Here is a 24,863-nt window from a genome sequence, read left to right on the forward strand (position 1 = left end):
ATCTAGATTTGTGGACATTCCACATGAATGGCGTCATACAATATCGGGTCTGTTGTAACTGGCTTCTTTCACTGAGCATGTTTTTCAAGTTCATCCATTTTGAGACGTGTCCGTACTTCATTCCTTTTTATGGCGAAATGAAATTTCATTGTGTGAATATGCCGCATTTTGTCTACCCATTTGTTAGTTGATGAACATTTAAGTTGCTTTGACTTTCTTGCTACTACAAATGCTGCTTCCGTGAACTTTTCATGTGGAAGATTTTACGTGGACGTATATTTTCACTTCTCCTGGCTGTGTACCACGAATGGAATTGCTGGGTCATAGGGTGACTCTATGTCTGATCATTTGAGGAGCTGCAGACTGTCTTCCAGAGCAAATGCACCATTTTCCATTCTCATCAGCAGTGCATGAGGGTTTCGATTCCTCTACATCCTTGCCAGCACTTGTCCTCCTCTGTCTTTTTTACTCAAGGCCATGAAGACTTAGTCCTCTGTTTTCTTCTAAGAGTTTTGTAGTTTTAGCTCTTATATTTATATCTTGGGTCCATCTTGAGTTAACTTTTGTATGAGGTGGCAGATAAGGGTGCGATTGTACTTTCTTGCATACGGCCGTCCAGGTGTTCAAGCACATTTGTTACAGAGACCATCCTTTCCCCATCAGATGTCCTGGCGCTCTAGTGTAAAATCAGTTGACCATAGTTATGTGGGTTTATTTCTGGACTCTCATTTTTATTCCATTGACCTATATGTCCACCCTCATGCCAGTACCACACTGTCTTGATTACCGTTGCTTTAGTAAGTTTTAAAATTGGGAAATGTGCATTCTCTTACTTTGTTCTTTCTGAGGATTGTTTTGGTCATTCTGAGTCCTTTGCAATTCCATATGAATTTCACAATTTCTACAAAGAAGCCAGCTGAGATTCTGATAAGGATTGCGTGAGTCTATAAATCCATTTGGAGAGTATTGCCACTTTAACAATAGAAAGTTTTCCAATTCATGAACATGGGATGTATTTCCACTTAGATCTATTTAATTTCTGTCAATAACATTTTACAATTCTCAGAGTATAAAGCTTTAAACTTCATATTATTCCTAAGTATTTTTGATGCTATTGTGAATGGAATTTTAACTTCACGTTTTTGCTGTTTCATGCAAGTGAATAGAAATAAAATTGAGCTTTGTGTATTTGACCTTATATTCTGCAGCCTTGCTGAATACGTTTATCAGTTCTAGTAGTTTTTTAGTGGATACTTTATGACTTTCTTTATACAATATCATGTCATCTCTGAATAGTTTTACTTCTTCCTCTTATTTCTTTTTCTTTCCCAATTGCCCTGTCTAGGACCTCGGGTGCAATGTTGAATAAATAGGTGACAGTGACATCCTTGTTTTGTGTCTGATTTTGGCATGAAAACATCTAGTCTTTCACCAGTAAGTATGATGTTGATTGTGGGTTTTGTTTATTTTTAGTATTCTTTACTGGGTTGAATTTCTTTTCTATTTATGGTTTGTTCACTGTTTTTATTAAGAAAAGTTGTTGAATTTTCTCAAATGATTTTTCTGTATCTTTTGAGATGATTCTGTGGTTTGAGGGTTTTTTTTTTATTCTATTGATATGGTTTATTACATTAATTGATATTCCAATGTTAAACCAGCCTTATGTTTTTGTAATAAATCCCACTTGATCATAGTGCAGAATTCTTTTTATGTGTTTTGTGTTCCACTTACTAAAAAGTACTATCTTGTTGAGAATTTTTATACTCATAAGAGATATTGAGCTATAGTTTTCTGGTGATGTCTTTGGTTTTGGTATCAGAGTAATATTGCCTTCACAGATTGAGTTGAGAAGTATTCCTTCATCTTCTACTTTTGGAAGAATTTTTGAAGAACTGGTATTGATTCTTCCTTAAATATTGAGTAAAATTCACCAGCAAAGCTATTTGGACCTGGGCTTTGCTTTGTGCATAGTTTGTGAATACTGACTCAGCCTCCTTACTTGTTACGGATACAGTCACATTGTCTATTTCCTCTTGAGTCTGTTTTGGTAGTGTGTATCTTTCAGGAATTTTCCCATTTCAATTGAATTATCTAATTTACTGGCATAAAATCGTTCATAGTATTCCTTTACAACCTTTTTATTTCTGTAAAGTCAGTCATAATATTTCCATCTTTCACATATGGATGTAGTAATAGGACTAGTTCTTTTTTTCTTGGTAAATCTAGACAAAGACTTGTCAAGTTTATAAAACAGCTTTTGTTTCCATTGATTTTCTTGATTTTTTTCTATTTTTCTATTTCATTCATTTTCACTCTAATCTTCATTTCTTTCTTTCTCCTTTAGATTCAGTTTGCTCCTCTTTTTCTGGTGTGTAAGGTGAGAGGTAGTTTACATATTTGAGATATTTCTTCTTTTTTTAATACAAACATTTACAGCTATAAATTTCCCTCCAAATATTGATTTAGTTGCATCCTTCAAGTTTTGGTGTCTCATCTTCATTTTCATTTATCTCAAAGTATTTTCAGATTTCCCTCTGAATTTCTTCTTTGGCTCATTGGTTATTTAGGAGTGTATTGTTTAATTTTCACATACTTATGACTTTATAAGTTTCTTTCTGTTATTGGTTTATAATTTCATCCCATTGTGGCAGGAGAACATACTTTGTATTGTTTTTATCTTTCAAATATATTGATGTTTGTTTTATGGTTTAACCTATGGTCTATCCTGGAGAATGTTTTCTGTGCACTTGAGAAGAATGTGTAGTCTACTAGTGTGGGGTCAGGTGTTTTAGAAGATGTCTGTTAGGTCTCCCTGGTATATCCTATTGTTCAAGTCTTCTATTTCCTTGTTATTCTTTGCCTAGTTTTTCTATTCATTGTTGGAAATGGGTATTGAAGTCTCCACGTACTGTCAAATTGTGTATTTCTCCATTTCTGTTAATTTTTTCTTCATACATTTTGGTGTTCTGTCATCAGATGTATATATGTTTATAATTGTTTCTTCCTAATGGATTGGCTCTTTTGTCATTTTAAATGTCTCTGTCTCTAGTAACATTTTTGTTTTGGAGTCTATTTTGTCAGACATTCCATGTTCATGGATTGGAAGAACAAATTGTTAAAATATCTATACTACCCAAAGTGGCCTACCCATTTAATTCAATCCCTATGGAAATACCAAGAGTATTTTTCACAGAGCTAGAACAAACAATCCTAAAATTTGTGTGACACCACAGAAGACCTTGAATAGCCAAAGCAACCTTGAAAAAGAAAAGCAAAGCTGAAGGCATCATAATTCTGGACTTCAGTTATATTACAAAGCTGTTGTGATCAAAACAGTATGATACTGGCACAACAATAGACAAATAGATCAATAGGACAGAATAGGAAACCCAGAAATGAACCCACGACTATATGGTCAATTAATCTTCGACTACACAGGAGAGACTATCCGATGGGAAACAGACAGTCTTCTCAACAATAGTGTTGGGAGAACTGGACAGCAACATGTGGAAGAAGGAAACTGGGCCACTTTCTTACATCATACACAAAAATAAGTCCAAAATGGGGGCTCCTGGGTGGCTCAGTTGGTTGAGCATCATGCTCTGTCTCATGCTCTCTCTCTCTGTCAAAAATGAATAAACATTAAAAAAATGAATAAATCCAAAATGGATGAAATACCTAAAGGTTAGACCTGAAACCATAAAAATGCTAGAAGAGAAAACAGGCAGTAACTTCTTTGACTTTGGTCATAGCAACTTCTTTCCAGATATGTCTCCTGGGGCAAGAGAAACAAAAGAAAAAGAAACTATTGCAACTACATCAAACAAAACAAAACAAAACAAAACAAAACAAAACAAAACAAAACCCTTCTGCACAGTGAAGGAGACAATGAACAAAACTCAAAGACAACATACAGAGTGGGGGAAGATATTTGCAAATGACATATCTGATGAAGGGTTAGTATCCAAAATATACGAAGAATTTATAGGGGCACCTGGGTGGCTCAGTCAGTTATGTCTCTAACTCTTGATTTCAGCTCAGGTCATGATCTCACGGTTCGTGGGTTTGAGGCACGCGTTGGGCTCTGCGCTGATGGTGTGAACCCTGCTTGAGATTCTTTCTCTCCCTGTCATTCTGCCCTTCCTCTGCTCTCTCTCCTCTCTCAAAATGAAAAAATAAACTTAAAAAAACCCCAAGTCTATCCATAAAAAAAAGAAATCATCACTTCTAAAAAAATAATAATTTCTAAAACTCAACATCCCAAAAATGAGTAATGTCATTTAAAAATGGGCAGGAGACACGAATAGACACTTCTCCAAAGAAGCCATCCAGATGGCCAACAGACACATGAAAAGATGCTCAACATCATTCATCATCAGGAAAATGCATCAGGAAAATGCAAACCACAGTGGGATTCCACCTCACATCAGTCAGAATGGCTAACATCAACAATGTAGAAACAACAGGTGCTGGCAAGGATGTGGAGAAAGGGGAACACTTGTGCTCTGTTGGTGGGAATGCAAACTGGTGCAGCTGCTCTGGAGAACAGTGTGGAGGTTCCTCAAAAAGTTAAAAATAGAACTACCTGGGGGGCATCTGGGTGGCTCAGTTGGTTAAGCATCTGACTTTGGCTCAGGCCATGATCAGGTTTGTGAATTCGCGCCTCACATCAGGGTCCATGCTGACAGTATGGAGCCTGCTTGGGATTCTCTCTCTCTCCCTCTCTCTCTCTGCTCCTCCCACATGTTCTCTCTTTCTGTCTCTCTCAAAATAAGTTAATAAACTTAAAAAAAATAGAACTATCCTGAGTGCCTGAGTGGCTCAGTTGGCTAAGCGTCCAACTTCAGCTCAGGTCATGATCTCATGGTTCACTGCCGTCAGCACAGAGCCTGCTTCAGATCCTCTGTCCCACTCTGTCTCTGCCCCCACCCCACTTTCTCTCTCTCAAAAATAAACATTAAAAAAAATAGAACTACTTTTTGATCCAGCAATTGCACTACCAGGAATTTACTCGAAGAATATAAAACTGCTAATTCAAAGGGATACATACACCCCAATGTGTTTTTTTAACCCTAGAAGTATCATGGCCTAGCACCCCAATGTTTCAGCAACATTATATACAATAGCCAAATTATGGAAACAGCCCAAGTGTCCATTGATTGATGAATGGGTAAACAAGATGTGGTATATATATATATATATATATATATATATATATATATATATATATGATGGAATATTACTCGGGCATAAAAATGAATGAAATCTTGCCATTTGCAATGACATGAATGGAGCTGGAGAGTATTATGCTAAGTGAAATAAGTCAGCCAGAGAAAGACAGATACCATAGGATCTTACTCATATGTGGAATTTAAGAAACAAATGAGCAAAGAGGAAAAAAAGAGAAAGAGAGAGAGGCAAACCAAGACACAGAGTTAACTATAGAGAACAAACTGCTGGTCACCAGAGGGGAGGCGGGTGGGGGATGGGTGAACTAGGTGATGGGGAGTCAGGATGCACCTGTCGTTATGATGCACCGGGTGACGTAGGGAAGTGTTGAATCACTACATTGTACACCTGAAACTAAGATAACATTGTTCGTTAACTAGAATTAAAATAAGAACTTTAAAAAAATGAAACCCATTTTGTCTAATGTTACAATAGCCACTCCAGCTTTCTGTGGTTACTATATGCATGATACATCTTTTTCCATTATTTTACTTTCAATCTATGTCTATCTTTGAATCTAAAGGGAGTCTCTTGTGACAGCATAATATTGGACCTTGCTTTTTAACATCTAACTTGACTAGATTTTTATTGCCTTTATTTACTGGATTGTTTAACCCGTTCACATTTAATGTTATTGGCATGGTTGGAGTTATGTCTACCATCTTACTTTTTGCTTCATATGTGTCTCACATCTTCTTTGTTCCACTATTACTCCTTCAATGTTTTCTTTTGCGTTGAGCAAATGTTTCTTTTTTTTTTTTTTTAATTTTTTTTTTTTCAACGTTTATTCATTTTTGGGACAGAGAGAGACAGAGCATGAACGGGGGAGGGGCAGCGAGAGAGGGAGACACAGAATTGGAAACAGGCTCCAGGCTCTGAGCCATCAGCCCAGAGCCTGACGCGGGGCTCGAACTCACGGACCGCGAGATCGTGACCTGGCTGAAGTCGGACGCTTAACCGACTGCGCCACCCAGGCGCCCCGAGCAAATGTTTCTAATGTAACAGTTAATTTCTTTACTGATTTTCATTGTATAGTTTTGAGTTATTTCCTTAATGGTTGCTCTGGGGCTTACCATATGCATCTAGTCAGAATCGACTTCAGATTTATTGTTTTTATTTTATTTTTGAGACAGAGAGAGACAGAGCACGAGCAGGGGAGGGGCAGAAAGAGAGGGAGACACAGAATCCGAAGCAGGCTCCAGGCTCTGAGCTGTCAGCACAGAGCCTGACGTGGGGCCTGAACTCACAGACCGTGAGATCATGACCCGAGCTGAAGTCGGACGCTCACCCGACTGAGCCACCCAGGGGCCCCCGACTTCAGATTTATAATAATTCCAGTGAGATAAAGAAATGTTCCTCCTGTATAGCTCTATTCCCTATCCCACCTTCCTGTGGTATAAGTTAAATACATGTTATTTCTGTAAACCTCACAGAGCCAACAACATTTTGTTGTTATTATTATCGCCTTATAAAATGTTGTGTATATTAAGGCCTAAGTAAGAAGAGAGAGTGATCAGCGTGCCTGAGTGGCTCAGTCAGTTGAGCATCTGACTCAATTTTGGCTCAGGTCATGATCCCACGGTTGGGGAATGAGCCCGGCCTCGGGCTTCACGTTGAGCATGGAGTCTGCTTAAGATTCTCTCTGTCCCTCTGCCCTCTCCTCTGCTCACTCTTTCTCCCTAAAAAAAGAAAGAGTGATCATACACTTTGTTATATTAGGCTTTTTATTTCATTTCTGATTATCTTCATTCTATTCTGAATGAAACATGTTCTAGTCTATGGAAACGTGTCCTGACCGCAACATGGCTTTGCTGTGACTCCTCCCTTTTGTGCTGTTGTTGCAAATATATTACATTTCTATATGTTGTCGTGTTAACGATACATCATACACCTATGTTTATATACTCGCTTTTTAAATTAGTTAAGAAAAGAAAGTAAATATGCATTCATATAATCATAATTATGTGATTGTCTTTACTATGCTTTTTGTTCTGGTGTGTATGCAGATTTGAATTATCATTACTTGCTTTCAAGACTTCCTTTAGTATCTCTTATAAGGCGATACACTGGCAACACATTCTCTCAGCTTTTGTTCATTTGGGAAAGTCTTTCTTTCACCTTCATCTAAAGATAGAGGAATCCTGTTAGCATTTTTCTCTTTGAGCCACTTGGAAAGTATACTCCTTCTGACTTCCACTGCTTCTGCTTCTGGAAGACGTCAGCTGTCAATCTTACCGGGGTTCACTTGTAAGTGACGAGTTTTTTTTGTGCTTTCAAGATTTCCTCCTTGTCCTTAGCTTTCAGCACTTTTAGTATGATGTGTCTATCGTGGGACTCTGCGTTTATCCCACTTAGAGTTTATTGAATTCCCGTTTGGGAGGTTTCAGCCGTTACTTCTCTGAATATTCTTTCTGCTTCTTTCTCTTTTGTCCTTCTATTTCCATTACATGTACGCTGGTGCCCTGAATATTGTCCTACCCATTTTCCAAGGCTGTATTCGTATTTCTCAATAATTATTTCCCTGTTCTTTAGATTGCATAATCAGTATTGGTCTGCCTTGAAGTGTGCTTTTTCTGCCGGTTCTAATTTACCCTCTAGTGAATGTTTCATTTTAGTTGTTGCAGTTGTCAACTTCAGAATTCCTATTATTTATTTATTTATTTATTTATTGAAAATAATTTTTAATTTTTTTAGCATTTATTCATTCTGGAGAGACAGAGTGAGCAGGGGAGGGGGAGAGAGAGGGAGACACAGGAGCTGAAGCAGGCTCTAGGCTCCGAGCTGTCAGCACAGAGCCCAACATGGGGCTCGAACTCACGAATCATGAGATCATGACCTGAACCGAAGTCGGACACTTAACTGACTGAGCCACCCAGGCACCCCTCAAAATTTCCATTTTTTAAATTATTTCTAGCTCTTTATTGATATTTTCTCTTTCATGGCATTGTCATCACACCTTCCTTTACTTTGTAAATTATAGTTTCCTTTAGCTCTGGGAACACCTTTATAATGGCTACTTTGGGATTTTGGTTAGCGCCTGGTCTCATCACTCTCACAGGCAATTTCTGTCACTTGGTTTTCTCTTCTTTCCTTCCTTTTTCCTTTTCTTTCTTTCCTTTTCTTTCTTCTTCCCTTTTTTTGGTGTCTGGTTCATATTTTCCTTTGCGTGTGTTCTAATTGCAATGTCTATTTGTCTGGGTTTTTTCCTGCCTTATTTTTTCATGTAGCAACATAACCTTAATATTTTCCTGTCAGAAAAAGAGTCTTCTTTGGTATGATTTTATATGGCTGTGGAATACATTCCTTATGAATGAGTGCCCCAATTTTTTAAGCCCACTCTCCATATTTGGGCCTTTCCCACTTTAAGTTTTCATTAAGCAAACTTATTTTCTATTTGTATTTTTCCACAAACACAAAAACAGACGATCAGCTCTTCTGTCTCCTTCTCCAAACAGGATAGAAAATTATGGTCTTTTTTAAAAAAATTTTTTTGACATTTATTCATTTTTGGATAGAGAGTCCGAGTGTGAGCAGGGGCGGGGCAGAGAGAGAGGGAGACACAGAATCCGAAGCAGGTTCCAGGCTCTGAGCTGTCAGCACAGAGCCGGACGTGGGGCTCGAACTCACGGACCGCGAGATCATGACCTGAGCCAAAGTCGGACGCTCAACCGAGCCACCCAGGCGCCCCGAAAATTATGGTCTTAAAGTGTAACAAAGATGATAGAATTTAGACACTGAGACAGCTATGTAGTTATAGAATATAAGCCTTGACAGACCTGTTCAAAGGCTTGTTCAGTCCTTTTTTCTTCCCTTCCGGACTCTCACACGTGGCTTTGTTTCTCAAAGGGGATGCTGACGACATTCTTGGCGAGGCCATGCTTTCCACGTTCCGCGGTGTTTCGTGGCCCTGTCCCTCCCATCGGAGTCCGCACTGCTTCCCAGCTATCGTGACCGCAACTTCCCCCTTTCCCTTTGACCGAACGTCACTGACAGTCACCGGGCTGTCTGCTGTCACGGTGTGCTTTCGGTCTGGATGGTGGGTGAGGGGATGGAGAGGAGACGCCTGCCCAGGGCGGCAGCCGAGCGTGCTGAAACACCCTGGCTTCAGGCCCGCTGGGGCGGCACAGGGGCAGGGCCCACGTGCTCAGTCCGCAAACACGCTGATGAGACAGGGGTCCCCGCCACACGGCGTGTGTGAGGGGACCGAGGCCCCGAGGCAGGGAAGGTGACCGAAGTTCCACAGCTGGTGAGCCACCGAATCACGGTCTGATCTCTACCAGCCCCGCGGACCGGGGTCAACAGCCACTCCCTCCGTGGTGTCAGGCGGAGGTCCTGCGTCCCCAGCACAGTGTCGATTCAACAGGAGGTACCCAGGACTTGCTGCTAATGTGCTTCTTGTTCCAAGAGGTTGGTACGTGGATGTTCCTAATTGCTCACATTCATGTGTATGTTATGCTTCAAAGTGAAAAAAAAAAAAAACAACAGAAAAAGGGAGTGTTTATGTCGAACAACTTTTTAAAGGTCTGATCCTAAGTAGACAAGAGAGAAAGGAATCAAAGCATCAAAACCATGAGATCAAAGCCTAGAAAACCAAGTTCTGAAGGGGTAAAACTTGCATACTTAGGAGGATTGGGAAAGCATTTGCCTCTCATCTGCAGTTGATGTCTTTATTCGCGGGGCACGGGTAATAATGTTCTTCACGAGCCAAATTATCCTTATTTATTTATTTATTTATTTAACGTTTATTTATTTTGTGAGAGAGAGCACGTGTGAGTGGGGGAGGAGCAGAGAGAGAAGGAAAGAGAATCCCAAGCAGACTCTGCGCTGACAGCACAGAGCCCGAGGCGGGGCTCAAACTCACGAACTGTGAGATTATGATCTGAGCCGAAGTCAGATGTTCAACCACCCGGGGGGCCCCTAAATTATCCTCTTTGAAAACATTTATTTTCTCGGGGCGCCTGGGTGGCGCAGTCGGTTAAGCGTCCGACTTCAGCCAGGTCACGATCTCGCGGTCCGGGAGTTCGAGCCCCGCGTCGGGCTCTGGGCTGATGGTTCAGAGCCTGGAGCCTGTTTCCGATTCTGTGTCTCCCTCTCTCTCTGCCCCTCCCCCGTTCATGCTCTGTCTCTCTCTGTCCCAAAAATAAATAAACGTTGAAAAAAAAAAAAAGATTTAAAAAAAAAAAAAAGAAAACATTTATTTTCTCAACTTCCGAATGTGTCCACTCAGCACTTCTTTTCATTCTTTCCTTCCCTGATTTTTCTTACCGTTCCACAATGGAGAGCGGGCGTGTGGTGATTTGTTCCCTGTGCCTCTGGAAATACCTGTCCGGCAAGTGGCTCCCTGAGACCCCATCCTCCTCGAGGCCACATGTAACCCCGCAGCCTGAGGGGAGATCTGAGACCCGACGGGAAGAAGGCCGGCTTCACAGAGCGTAGAGCGCCTTGTCCCCATCCTGACGCGCTGGCTTTCCCTCTGCAGCCCGTCTACCGTCCAGGGGCTCCTTCGGGTCTGTCCTGACGGACGTGTGATGCACGAACCAGCTCTTCCTGTCCGGCTCTCGCTGCCATCCTTTCCTGGCACCCTGGGCCTTGGCGAGGCCTCTCATTTCATCCCTAAAGTCCCGGGCCTCTGGCAGCAGCGGTCCTGTGATAGTCTTGGCCAATGCTGACCAAAGACGCGGCCCCAAAGTAATAGAACTTCGAGAACCACAGATAGAGTCAATGCTTGCACAGGATCAGGGCCTTTTCTTCACTGAAAATAAAAGGAAGTTTATCCTCCGTTTTTCCAGGCTCCTCTGCAAATGGAGATCAGTTGTACCTGCCCAACAGGGTGTCTCTAGGTTGAATTGATACTTACGTGTCTGAAAGCCTTGTGTTGTATTTCTGCACGGAGGGAACTTAGGAAGGGATTAAAGGATGGTGCTTGGGTGGCTCAGTGGTTAAGCGTCCGACTTTGGTTCAGGTCATGATCTCACAGTTCATGGATTCAAGCCCCACGTCGGGCTCTGTGCTGACAGCACGGAGCCTGGAGCTGCTTAGGATTCTGTGTCTCCCTCTCTGCCCCTCCCCCACTGTCACTCTGTCTCTCTGTCTCTCTCTGTCTCAAAAATAAACACTAAAAAATTTTTTAATAAAAAAAAGGAAGGTACTAAAGATAAGGTAGGTGGGAAACCGACCCTGCCCAGGGATAATCGTATGGCAGAAAACTGGCTTTTAAGTAACTAATTATCCTCTGACAAGGCATAACAATTTCCCCATCAAGAAAGCAGTGTCCTTGCTCACCTGGGTGAGCTCATTTTCTCACGCACTTTCGTTGTTATATTACAGCTTTACTCTTCAGGACAACTCAGTTCACTTTTGCCAACCATTATATCTGCAGTGAAACCCAGTGCTCTGGTAGCTTTAGAGCTGACTGGTAACAAATGAACATCTTTTCTGGGGAGTATGGATTGGACTACATTTACTGCTAGCCACTGAGCTGCCGTCGGAAGATAATTCTACTCTTTTTTTTTTTTTTTAATTTTTTTTTTTCAACGTTTATTTATTTTTGGGACAGAGAGAGACAGACATGAACGGGGGAGGGGCAGAGAGAGAGGGAGACACAGAATCGGAAACAGGCTCCAGGCTCTGAGCCATCAGCCCAGAGCCCGACGCGGGGCTCGAACTCACGGACCGCGAGATCGTGACCTGGCTGAAGTCGGACGCTTAACCGACTGCGCCACCCAGGCGCCCCAAGATAATTCTACTCTTGACAGGTGTCCACTTTTTTACTTTCTTTTTAAAACCAGGAAGGATGGGGTGCCTGGGTGGCTCAGTCGGTTAAGCGGCCGACTTCAGCTCAGGTCAGGATCTCACAGTCCGTGAGTTCGAGCCCCGCGTCGGGCTCTGGGCTGACCGCTCAGAGCCTGGAGCCTGTTTCAGATTCTGTGTCTCCCTCTCTCTCTGAACCTCCCCTGTTCATGCTCTGTCTCTCTCTGTCTCAAAAATAAATAAACGCTAAAAAAAAAAAAAAAAATTTTAAACCAGGAAGGAGCTTGGGGCGCCTGGGTGGCTCAGTCGGTTGGGCGCCGGACTTCAGCTCAGGTCACGATCTCACGGTTCGTGGGTTCGAGCCCCACGTCAGGCTCTGTGCTGACAGCTCGGAGCCTGGAGCCTGCTTCCGATTCTGTGTCTCCCTCTCTCTCTGCCCCTCCCCCGTTCATGCTCTGTCTCTCTCTGTCCCAAAAATAAATAAACGTTCAAAAAAAAAATTAAAAAAAAAAAATAAATAAATAAACATTAAAAAAAACCAGGAAGGAGCTTGAGACTGTTGGGGAACCACTCAGAACCCCAGAATTAGTCTGAAGATTACTTAAAAAATTTTTTAATGTTTATTTTTGAGATACAGAGAGACCGAGTGTGAGCAGGGGAGGGACAGAGAGAGGGAGACAGAATCTGAAGCACGCTCCAGGCTCTGAGCTGTCAGCACAGAGTCCCATGCGGGGCTCGAACTCACAAACTGTGAGATCACGACCTGAGCACCCAGGCTCCCCCAGTATGAAGATTATTTTAAACTCAAGACATTTGATCTAATGGATATAGAAAGAAGCCTCCTCAAAGCTTGCCTTACCTGACAAAAAGCAGCAACTTCTGGGAAAATGACTCCCCCCCCCCCCCCCCCGGGGCGGGGAGGGGGGGCGGGGACTACTAATCCCAGCAGAGAGATCAGGGGTAAACCTATGGAAAATCCTGTCTGGGAGAGTCTCGTGGCCGTGAAGAAGACAGAAAGACCACTCACACCTGCATAGATGAACATTATCTCAGACTTCTTATCTCCTGTTTGTTTTCCTAAAAACGATTTGTCTTTCCTAAAGAAACCTGTTTGCTCTTCCCACTGGAGGCCTTCCTCCCCTCCCTTTCCTACTAAGTCGGGCACACAAGCACCCCCCCCTCCGTGAGCTCCTCCTCACCAAACCTCCCCAGGTGTGCACGTTGCAGGCCTAAAGAAATTCTTTTCTTCTTTTGCTAATCTGTTTTTTGTCAGTTTGATTCCGAGTCTCCCGGGAAAAGCCGTTCCCCTTCCAACCTGGCAGATCTGAGCTTTGCACCTCCAGAGGGCTTGAGGTGTTCTTTTCATCTCCTGAAGGGAAATGAACACAAACGTTGTGAGTGGGGCAGGGATGGGAAGGCGGCTGAGTTCTGAGAGATCTGGAATCAGAAGTGAGCCTGCCTCTCTCACCTGCCCCCTTCTCCTTCTTCATTCATTTTTGCCACACGCCCTTTATTCCCCGGGTTTGCATTTCTCAGCATGCGTGTGTGCTTGGAGGACCACCCGTCCTGGATTCCTGGGGAGCTGGATAAAATGCACATCACTAGGCCCTGCCTCAGACACACAGAATCAGAATCACCTGCAAAGGGCTCTGGGGGTTTCACGTGTTATGGGCTCTCCAGGTGACTCTTGGATGTATGAAAATTTCATAATTCCTCTGGCATCTGGAAAGAAACTTAGGAAATTTAAAAATGAATGTGTCATCATCCCCATCCTCCAGTTCACGAATTCACCTAACGAAGAAGAAAAGATGGGCAGAATGATAGCACGGGGGACAATGGTGCTAAGTCTCATTGAAACTCTACGGAAAATAAAATGTAGATGCCCATATTTACAAACTTGTCCACAAGCCTGGATTTTATTAGTTTTTTTTTTTTTATAAAATTTATTTATTATTTCAGGTTGGGGGGGGAGCACAAGCAGGGGATGGACAGAGACACACACACAGAGTGTGAGCAGGGGAGGGTCAGAGAGAGAGGGAGACACAGAATCTGAAGCAGGCTCCAGGCTCGGAGCTGTCAGCACAGAGCCCGATGCAGGGCTCGAACTCATGAGCCATGAGATCATGACCTGAGCCGAAGTCAGACGTTTAACCGACTGCGCCACCCAGGCACCCCGATTCTGTAATTCTAAGACAGCCCACATTCTCAAACAGCTTATAATCTAATCCAAGAGACCAAAAATGCAGCAGAAGATATGAGGGAATTAGCAAATTACAGACACTTGTGTGTAAGCAAAAGAAAACTAAAGAAGAACAAGTTAAAACTATGTCATTTGGGGCCATTTCTCCACTAAGCAGCTGCCAGGGAGGAGACCACGGATGAGGCCTCTGTTGATTCAGCCGGGTGTTCAGCACATGCTTGTGCGGGGGCTGCTAGGCTCTTGGCCCTGGCGGTGAGGAGGGGGTGTGCGCTAGGCGACAACTGTCAGGCCTCGGGGTGGATCTGTGGACTTCGTGACTCACCCCGAGCTTGGAGCATAGCGTTGTTTGAAGAGTGGAAAGGAGCCCAGGGGCTTCCTTGACATGAAGGCTAGGTTTTTCCTGTGCTCCTGTCTGAATCTTCAGATGACAGGAGGCAGAGAGGGAGAGAAGGAGGAGGGGGGGGAAAAGGGGAGAGAAGAATGTGGTGCAGGTCCCTACAGAGAAAGGGGACAGGAAGCCAGAGCAAGGAGACTGTGGGGGCCGGGAAACAGACTGAAGAGTGGTGACGGGTTCCTCAGGCCCAGAACAGCTGACACTGTGAGGGAGGCCAGCAGGCAAGCACTCACACCACAGCACCGGAATGGCACAGAAGCGGACGGCGGCAGGGACCCAGGAAGGCAGGGACCAGGTCGGCCTCAAAGCAGAAGGCTCCTGGGAAACTTGAAGTCCCTTCCCTCCGCCTGTCGCAGGAAGGCAGCTGAGGCCTGGAGAAGGCTTGCTGCCTGGTTGGGGTCACAGAGAAGGTCTCTCCCGGAGTGGGTTAAGTGAGCGGCCTCAGGACTGTGTCATCCTCACAAGATGTGAGAAATGTCCACAGTTTCTAAGTGAGGGCCTGTGGCACCTCCTCAGCGGTCCGTCCGATGGTGACCATGCACACGGAGCTACCAACGGCCCACCAGCCCTGCTTTTATGAGTGGACAGCCCAGAACTATCAGACTCTGGAGGAGAGCACCCAACATCGAATTCAGACACCAGAACAAGGAGGAGAAAGACACAAACATTCAGAGCAAATAGACACAATGCAGGGGGAAGACATGAAAATGCTTGAATTCGCATCCTCAGAGAGAGGAGAGTAGATATCGCACTCATGAAACAAGAACAGAATGCCTTAAAAAGGAGCACCCGGAAAGGCATGAAAAGGGGGGAAAGCTTTTGTAAAACAAAACAAAGAACCTCCAATAGCATAAATGCCGATCTCGGCAGCAGAATTGTTGGAAGGTGAATTTTTTTTAATTCTCAAAATCCGAAGGGGAAAGGGGTGAGAAAGAGCGAGGTAACAGGACACCCTCGCGCTGCGGGGACCGGCGAGACTTCTCAGGAAAAGGAGTCCCGGCCAAAACGGGGAACAGGTCCATCCGGAGGGGTGAGGGGCACCTGCAGGCGTTGGGGAACTCCGGTTGGGGCCTGAGTGCCTGCTCCGACGTGATGCCACCCACTACAGCCCTGGGTGTCAGGAGGTCGTGCACGAGGCCCCAGCACTCTGAGGGCACTTTGCATCCAGACCCGTCACTATCGAGATCTGCAGACGCGGAGGGTCTCCACGCCCTGACCTCGCACGCACTCCCTCAGGAAGCCAGTGGAGGGAGGGGAGGAAACAGGAAGCACAGCGCCTGGGATCCGGAACGAGGAACCTGACACAGTTGACAAGAAGCCACGCCGCGACGCCCGGGTGGACCCTGGGCACGGTCGTGCAGACAGGGGCAGGAGGACCGAGGCCTGCGGGACCTCAGCACAGAGAAGGTGAGACAGCGAAGGCCAGGTGTGTCTGTGCCCGTGAGGGAGACGGCTGTGCTCACGGTGGAGGGTGCAGTGAGTTCACGACGAGTGCGCGGAAGGTTGAACAACTGAAAGACCGAGACAGTTGCTCACTTCGGGGAGAAAAAATGTGCAAGAGAGGAAATGGAGTCGTAGTTTTCCATGTGGATAGTGTTTACACAGAGAGAAGGCAAAGAACCAAATATTTAGGAGGGAGCACGTTGAGAACGCATGGCTGGGGCATGTGTGCTCATATGCGTGTGTGCTCGTGTGTGCATGTGTGTGTGTGTGTGTGCTCGTGTGCACGTGTGCTTGTGTGTGCACCTGTGTGAGCATGTGTGTGCACTTGTGTGCCTGTGTGTGCCTGTGTGTGCGTGTGTGTGCACCTGTGTGTGCTTGTGCATGCACCTGTGTGTGCACATGCGCGCGTCTGTGTGTGCCTGTGTGCGTGCCTGTGTGTGCTCGTGTGTGCACATGTGTGCCGGTGCCTGTGTGTGTGTGTGCATGTGTGCTCATGTGTGTGCGCCTGTGTGTGTGTGCATGCGTGTGCACATGCAATGAACAGCCAAAATCCCAGCACACAAAATGAAAGTCAGTGGATAATGCCTGAAACGAAGGAAGCGAGAGGTAGCACGATAAGTGCTTTTTCAGGGCCAAATTGGGTGAATCAGCCTCCCTGGTCCCGGCGTGGCCCGGACATCACCGTGTTTAAAGCCCCTGAGTGATTCCCTGTGCCGCCAAGATTAAGAACCCGGTTGAGGGCAGAGGTTTCCTGTGGGCCAGGGAGGCGGAGAAGAACCCCCCTAGCCCATGGGCGTCTCCCGGCTCAGGTCCGAGCCCTGCGTGGGGTGAGCTGCACACTGTACTCCCCGTGGAGGTCACGTGGGGATGGGGTGCAGACACTGGTCCGCCGCTCTCCACAGGTGCACCCTGGCCCCCGAGCACTGGGGGTGGGGGGTGCCTCCCAGGAAGGACAGAGGCCACGGTGGTTCGCGAGAGGGCGGTGGCTACGCTCGCTGGCCCAGGTACCCGGCTCTGCCGAGCCTGTGGTGAAAAGTTCTCAGAGGAGCAGGCTGCGTCTTCTTGTGCCGTGTTTCCCAGCGCAGGGCTGAAGCAGGGAGGTGGAAATCAACCCGAGAAGGATTTTGACTCCATCAAAAATAAAAACATTTCTCCCTCTTCCTCTCTCTCCCCCCTTCCTTCCATATATCGTGTAATATATGCTCATAGCGCTCAGGAAAAATATTCAAGCAGAGGCTTTTAGCAACGGGGAGAAATTTAGATTCAATATCCACGGAGATCTTCTCTGTCTCCAAGACCCTATAATCCTCAGGCATGAACGCTTCATTAAGGTGGAACCTGGTAATTTGTAGTAATCATACGGGCTCCAGCCGTAGTGTAGCTTCAAGCTAATAAAAAGGCTTTCTAAAGCAAGTCATGTTACTTGAGAGCAAACTGAGGCCAAACATTATAGCAATGCCAGACGAACCATTTGTATGCTAATTAAAATAGTTCTTAGAAAGTTTCCAAAGAATTTTGTTCTCCTTGGCAACCCTCTATTAGCGAATTTTGGTGAAGGTACCCGACTTCCCGCTAATTCCATCGGCCTTTCCCCCAATTAGCCCCAAACTGGTAGGGTTTAGCCCCACGTGGGCATCTCAACTGTGGACGCAGAGAGAAGGTTTTACCGAGTTGCTTCCAACCAAACAAACACAGAGACAAGTCACGGAAGGTGGAGAGGCCGAGCCCCCTCAAAACCCGGCGTCTGACAGCTCCACCCGCTTTTGGTGATTTCCGAAATGCTGAAACTCCTTGGGATCCGAGGAACGCGGCCGACAAACCGAAGGGATGGAGACGGCTTCTCTCAGAAGCGAGGGAGCCATGGAGGAGGGCTTCACGGGGGGCCGCTCCAAGCGACACTCCAGAGAAGGTGCTGGAAGAGAGTGTGCAGTTGCGTGTTGGCTGCAGTCTCCAGGGGCGACCGCACGAGGCGGGTGGGGGACGGACGCACTGTCACGCAATTACCGTGTGTCGTCCAGAGGGCGCGCTCGCCCGGCTCCGCGATTCGCATCCTGGGTCACACCGCGCCTGCGCTCCACGGGTCTTGGCACCATACGTTAAAAGGCGTGACAAATGGTAGCAGGTTGAGACTGGGATGGAAAACTTGGAAACTCTGTTTTGGGGGAATCAGTGAAGGCACCAGGAATGGTTTCTGAACTGGGTGGTAGCATTTGAGGCAAACATGATACGTAGTGACAAATATTCGGAAGGAAACGGAGAAAGGGATTTATTTGAGCTTCGTGTGGCCGTTAAAACTTGTGTTTGGGCCTCTGTGTTTACCTTCCTCTCCGGCCTCCCTGCTGCCCCGCCACACTTCAGGCAAGTGTGCAAGTGGAATTTCATTGCCTGGGGCTGTGCCAGGAGGCTGGATGACAAGGGCCCTCCCTGACTTTTATGGAAGCTGGTAAGAAATTAAACAGTTTCCTGTGGTAGGGTAGACAGGAGTGGTACTTTCAAGAAGTAGGTACTTTTAGGAGAGGGGCACCTGGGTGGCTCAGTCGACTAAGTGTCCAACTCTTGGTTCAGACTCAGGTCATGATCTCACGGTTCATGAGTTCGAGCCCTACATTGGGCTCTGTGCTGACGGCATGGAGCCTGCTTTGGATTCTCTCTCTCCCTCTCTCTCTCTCTATGCCCCTCCTCTGCTCTCTCTCTCTCTCTCACTGAAAATAAATAAATAAACTAAAAAAAAAAAAAAAAAGAATTAGGAGGAAAAGATATCCTGGGAGGAATAGAACAGGTGTAGGTGACCTGCCTCCTGTTACTAACCTGCCCCCCTCCATGAAGGTGCCCTGGGAGGTGGCAGGACCTGGGATGGCCGAGCAGCCGCACCCACAACAGCCCCAACGGGACCCTGAGCATTCCACCGGCAACGAGCACACACGAAAGGACTGAAATAAGAATGTCCCTGAATATTTGGCTCTGCGTAGGCCCCTGGGAACTCCTCATTGCCCTGGGGTCGTCGGGTGTTGGCCGGGAATTTTATAACCACTGGGACAGAATGTTGCCGTGGACACTACCAGAGGGAGACTTGGATGTAAGCCTAAGTTGACTTACAGAAAGAAAGTGCAATCTCTCCCCTGTCTATATTTACTGTTAGGTAACTGCAGATTTGTAGAGGGCAAGGGCCAATGAGTACCAGTCCTGAAACGAGGATTTTAGTTAATGCCAGAAAGAAGTTTCTAGCCACTGACACTGTCCAGAGGTGGGGTGGGCTGAGGTGAGAAACCATGGACTCTGGTCACGGGTGGGAACTTGAGAGCTGTCCTTCAAGGGTATTTTGAAGGAGAATCTCACGATGATAGGTACAAATCGGATTAAGTAATCCCTTCCGTCCCTTCCAGATCCGGGGTTCCGCGATTCTGTGAATCCATGGGGTCCCTGGCTCAGAGCAGGATGGAGATTCCAAGCGGCTTGTGTTTGCACCGGTCCTTGGAAAGCAGCGGCAGGACTTCTGTCCGCGGGCACTCTGCACTGCATCACAGCCGTCCTGTTGGCCTTGGTCCGCCTCCTAGAGCAGGTGACAGAGCGCATTTTCGGAGGAAAAGACAGCTGCGTCGGCTTGGATTGTTCTCAGAGGTGCTGTGCTTTGTTTCTTCCTTGAAGTCCGATGAATGTGTTTTCCTTTCCTTTGTGGTTTTTTATCTTTCTATTATGTTTTTATTTTTTCCGTGATGATTTATTTATTTTGAGAAAGAGAGAGCGAGCAAGTGGGTAGGGGAGGGGCAGATAGAGGGGGAGAGTCCCAGGCAGGGGCCAAGCTGTCAGCACAGAGCCTGACGTGGGACTCGATCTCACGAACCACAAGATCACGATCTGAGCCGTAAACCAGGAGTTGGACACTCGACCGACTGAGCCACCCAGGTATCCCATTTTGTTGTGGTTGTTGTTTAATGGTAACTGTCAGACTGTACTGAGTATCAAGAGAGAAGAAACTCTGTGTGAAAACTGCAAGCACCAGTGGGAGAATCAGGGACGAAGGAAACGAAAGATGGAGACTGAGAAGGAGTGGAAACATTGCAAGGAGCATTTCCGAGCCAAGCTAAACGTTTCATTACCGGATGTGTCAGGGCTCCAGTGTTGGGGTTGGCTCGACTGTCCTCCGGGGACGCTCTGCTCCATGTCAGATGAAGCGGGTGTTTTCAGAAACCAAGTACGGTGGCCTGGGTGTGCGCAGAGGCGCTCTGCCGCCCACGCAGCGTCCACACCCAGGTCTCTGGAAGCTGTTCGAGCCCAGCCATCGTGGAGGAAAACATGATTTGAGCGAGCTTTGGAGCAGAAATTGGTTCTTTCATTTTAACGGTCTGTCACTTTATTGACAACGTAAGGAATCCCATCAGTTTAAACATTGGTTCCAATATCAAAGTGTCGAAAAGTAACTTTTCTTTCCCAGACAAGCTTATAGAAATTGTTTTTGTCGCTCGAGTGAACCACTAGGAAGTTCTGTGTGATGCTACGTACGTTAAACACAGGGAAGGGAGGGTGTGTGCGAGGAAGCGATCACTCTGCTTTATTGCTCTCCAGGTACAGAGTGTGCACGCAATTACAACTATTAGAGTTCTGTAATTGACGGATACTAGGAAGTAGAGGTGACCAAAATTATTTTACAACAATAGTCAGAAAATATGGCTTTCTCAATTTGTAAGGATTTCTGATTTTGATTCCACATCATTTGATGTGGACTCATTTGCACATCAGGAAAATATTTTGGAAACTCTGTTTTCAGCCATGGCAGAGTTGCCTCGGTTGGACAAACCCTCCTGCTAATAACAATGATAAACTCTATATCAAATATGAAGAACAATAGTGTGAAGGCAGCAGCAGCAAGTGGAAGCAGACAGAAGCTGGAAGGACACAATCGTTGAAATAAAGGAAGCAAACCAGCGGATACCATTTAGCCACATTCATCTGACTTCTCCGCGACAGCACATCCCAGCCCCCTCAGGGCTCGTGACACTAGGGTCAAGCAAAATGTGGCGATTTTACCAAGACAAAGAGAGAGAATTTGGAGGTTGATGCCACCAGAGGGCTGGAAACTGAAGAGAAAATCCCAGAAGGGAGGGATGCACCAGACCGGACCTCTCACCTGAGTTTGCGCAAAGACATTTCACAGTCTTGGCTGGCTCTTAACTACACGTGTGTGCCTCTTAACTACACCCCTCCCACCCCCGCACCCAGAAATCAGCAGCTGGAAAGCTGAATAGCTGAGGAGGTCCCGGGCTGCCCAGTGCTGGAGACAGTTTGGAGTTCGATTTCCATCGAGTGCGAAGGGCTTGATAGACACTGGCTTTCCCAGAAGGGACACCCCTTGGGGTATTGGTCACATTTCAGGCTAAGAGTCTTCTGTGTTCTTTTCTGTGATGCTCACTGAGGTGCAGCCACAAGAGGACATGCAGGAGAGATTCAGGAAAGAACAAGTTTACTATGCTCATGGGTCCCAGAAATGGGAGGCACAATGCCATGCGGGGCCACATAAGGAAGCACCAGAATCATCAGGAGTAAGGGGAAAGTGGGAATCAAGACCTTTACTGGGATTTCTGTAGGAAAGAAAGGCAAGATGGCAGGGCAGACAGCCTAGGACTGGCCTGGTTGAATAATTCCATCAGGCCCTAAGCTGTAGGGCATGTCCCTGGCTCTGAAACGAAGACAGAAGAAGACTGCCTCCTGGGTGCAGGGGCCAGATAGGGGAGTTCTGGCTCCAGACTGGTTAGTTTGCAGATCAGAGGCATGCGTCCCGATGAGCTTTCTGGCATCTTAACAATTGGCTGGCCCTGGAAGGGGCAGTCTCTCCCCAGATAGAAAAGTTTTAAATATGTCATAATATAAGAAAACTTTTAAATATGCATGATACAGGAGAGTATACTCTGGAGCAAAGAAGACAACCGAAGCAGACCTGTTTTTTCTTTTAAGTTTATTTAGTTTTGAGAGAGAGAGTGCGTGCGGCAGAGAGAGAGGGAGACAGAGAATCCCAAGCAGGCTCTGCACTGTCAGCGCAGAGCCTGACATGGGGCTCAAACTCAGGAAACATGAGATCATGACCTGAGCCTGAGTCAAAAGTAAGATGCTTAACCAACTGAGCCTCCCAGGCAACCCAGAGCAGAGCTGTCTTAACAAAGATTAAAACCAGCCTTCCAAAGGATCAAAGTAATCTGCCACAAATTTAAGTGCCTACCAGACTAATAAGCAAATGTCTGCTCTTTATAGAGAAACGTAACACAATCCAGAGTTTCTATAGTGTGTCATCCCCAATGTCAAGTATACAGTGAAAAACCACTAGATATGCCAAGAAATATGAGACACAACCTAGAAAAAAGTGAATAGAAGCAGACCAACAGATGACCTAGATGCTGGAATTAGCAGATAAAGACTTTAAAACTTCAAGACTTTTTATAAATATAAAAAACAATTTATGAAAAAAAAGTGAAAAGATGGACAGAACAGATGAGTAGATGGAAATTCTCACCAGAGAAATGGGAACTATAAAAAAATTAATAGAAGGAAAATTCTGGAAGTAAAAATAATACAATATCTGAAATGAAAAATTCGATAGACTTAACAGCATGATGGATACAGAAGAGAAAGGATCAGTTAATTTGAAGATACTTTGTTAGAAATTATCCAAATTAGAGAGGAAAGAATGGAAAATAAAAGAACGTCCAAGATGTGTGGAACTATAAATTGGTTAAAAATACATGTTAATGGAGCTTAGGACTCTAAGGAATTGAAGGAGTGGGGCAAAATAAAGAGAGATAATAAAGTATAGAACTGTCTCTTCTATATTTAAAGAGATAATGGACAAGTTTTTCTTTAATTGATGAAGGACACAAACTCACAGATCTGAGAAATTCAGTGAATCCCAGTCAGAAAAAACACAAACCACTCCTAGACATATGATAGTTAGATTACCAAAAAGGGTAAAACTTAAATATAGCTAGAGAAAAACTGCACATTACATTCAGGGGAATAACTCTATAATGACAGCTGAAAAAAAATAAAATGATAGCTGATTTCTCATCAGAAACAATGAAAGCTGGGGCACCTGGGTGGCTCAGTCGGTTAAGCATCCAACTTTGGCTCGGGTATGATCTCATGGTTCGTGGGTTCAAGCCCTGCATCAGGCTCTGTGCTGACAGCTCAGAGCCTGGAGCCTGCTTCGGATTCTGTGTCTCCCTCTCCTTCACTCACACTGTCTCTCTCTCAAAAATAAATAAACATTAAAAAATTTTATTAAAAAAAGGAAACAATGAAAGCCATAAGACAATGTAATAGTATCTTTGAAATTCTAAAATTACTTACAAATTAAAAAAAAACACGCACACCAAAAACCTTGCAACCTAAATTCTATACCCAGTGGAAATATTCTTCAAAATAAAGGAAAAATAAAGACATTTTAGAAGAAGAAAGATCTCACGACATTTTGCACCAATGGGCCTGCACGACAAGAAATGCTAAGGAAGTTCTTAAGGTTTAAGGGAAAGCATCCAAGGTGGAACCTGGATCTGCAACAAGTACCGGAAATTCAATATTCAGGTAAATTTAAAATATTATTTTGTCATAAATTAAAAAAATCTGTTTAAAAGAATAGTAACGGGGCGGGGGGGGTGCGCCTGAGTGGCCCAGTTGGTTGAGCATTCAACTTCGGCTCAGGCCATGATCTCATGGTTCATGGGTTTGAGCCCCAAGTCGGGCTCTGTGCTGACAGCTCAGAGCCTGGAATCTGCTTCGGATTCTGTGTCTCCCTCCTCTCTCTGCCCCTCCCCTGCTTGTGCTCTGTCTCTGGCTCTGGCTCTCTCTTTCGAAAATAAATAAATAAATGTTAAAAAAAAAAAAAAAAAAAGATTAGTAATGGGAGTGGCTCCGTTACCCTGGAGAGGTGAAGTACTGGGAGATCCTTTGGCCATGCTGTGGGCCGGAGATGGAAACAACATAAACATTAAACAGTAAAGCTGCCTTAAGTTGCTGGGAATTTCAGGAATACAGACCCTTCTGAAGCTGTTCCAAATTTTGAAGAGACGTTTGCCAGTACATTCACAGAAGATGGCAAAGAGTACCATGAATACCTGAAGAGCCCTCCTGGGTCTCCTTCCAATTGTTGAGGAGTAGAACAGCCGAGCTGCTGGGAGCCAGAGACACAGAGGCAATCAGTTGCAGGTAATAGACTGTTTAGAGGTCAAACCGGTGGGGGTGGCAAACTGACACTCGATCCAATCAGCGGCATGGACAATCCCGGGGTAACAGTTACCTGCAGTATAGACATGAAACTTACTACCCCCATGGATATGGACACTGTGGTTACAACCAGCCAGCTCCCTACGGTTACTGCTGGTGGAAACGTCAACAGCTTTTAGTAAAACCGTTTACTCTGTGTATCTTCTGTTGGTCATAGTTTTATATCTGATTTCAGAGAGTGGATTATTAACTTTTTAGAACTTGTGACTTTTTTTTTTTTAATGAGATCTTACCAGAGATGTGATGGTTGCTGGGAATAAGTACTCCCCTAAAAAGGTTGTGGACTATACTGCCTGACTTCTACTGCAGATTCTTGTTTCATGACTTAACAGTGCGTTCCACTTGCTATCTGTTTTCCTTGTTTGACCTCCAAGAGTTCTTTGTTTTACACAGGAATAATTTTAAAGTAGAAAATGCTTGATTTTACTCTGTGAGATAAAGAAGTATCCATTTACTCGGATGTGCTCATTCCTAAATTTTTACAGAGGTTGGTACAGTCAACTCGTGAACGCACAATTGTGCTTTCTTGCACTGTGTTGTAGGTGACCTCAGCAGCTGAAAGGTAAAAGGACGGTCGAT

General features: G+C 45.2%; 1 long non-coding RNA gene and 1 pseudogene across 1 annotated transcript; one reads left to right on the forward strand and one right to left on the reverse strand.

The window, feature by feature from the left end:
• Positions 1-9,015: 9,015 nt before the first annotated feature.
• LOC123590447 lies at positions 9,016-13,927 on the reverse strand. Its single transcript, XR_006708761.1, has 3 exons — positions 13,448-13,927; positions 13,179-13,348; positions 9,016-9,684 (listed from the first exon to the last, which is right to left on the reverse strand). It is a non-coding gene; the product is annotated as an uncharacterized LOC123590447 (long non-coding RNA).
• A 10,083-nt stretch (positions 13,928-24,010) lies between these two features.
• LOC123591636 lies at positions 24,011-24,506 on the forward strand (annotated as a pseudogene).
• Positions 24,507-24,863: the final 357 nt, after the last annotated feature.

The sequence above is a fragment of the Leopardus geoffroyi genome, chromosome B4 (genome assembly GCF_018350155.1).
Source record: "Leopardus geoffroyi isolate Oge1 chromosome B4, O.geoffroyi_Oge1_pat1.0, whole genome shotgun sequence".
Lineage (NCBI taxonomy): Eukaryota > Metazoa > Chordata > Mammalia > Carnivora > Felidae > Leopardus > Leopardus geoffroyi.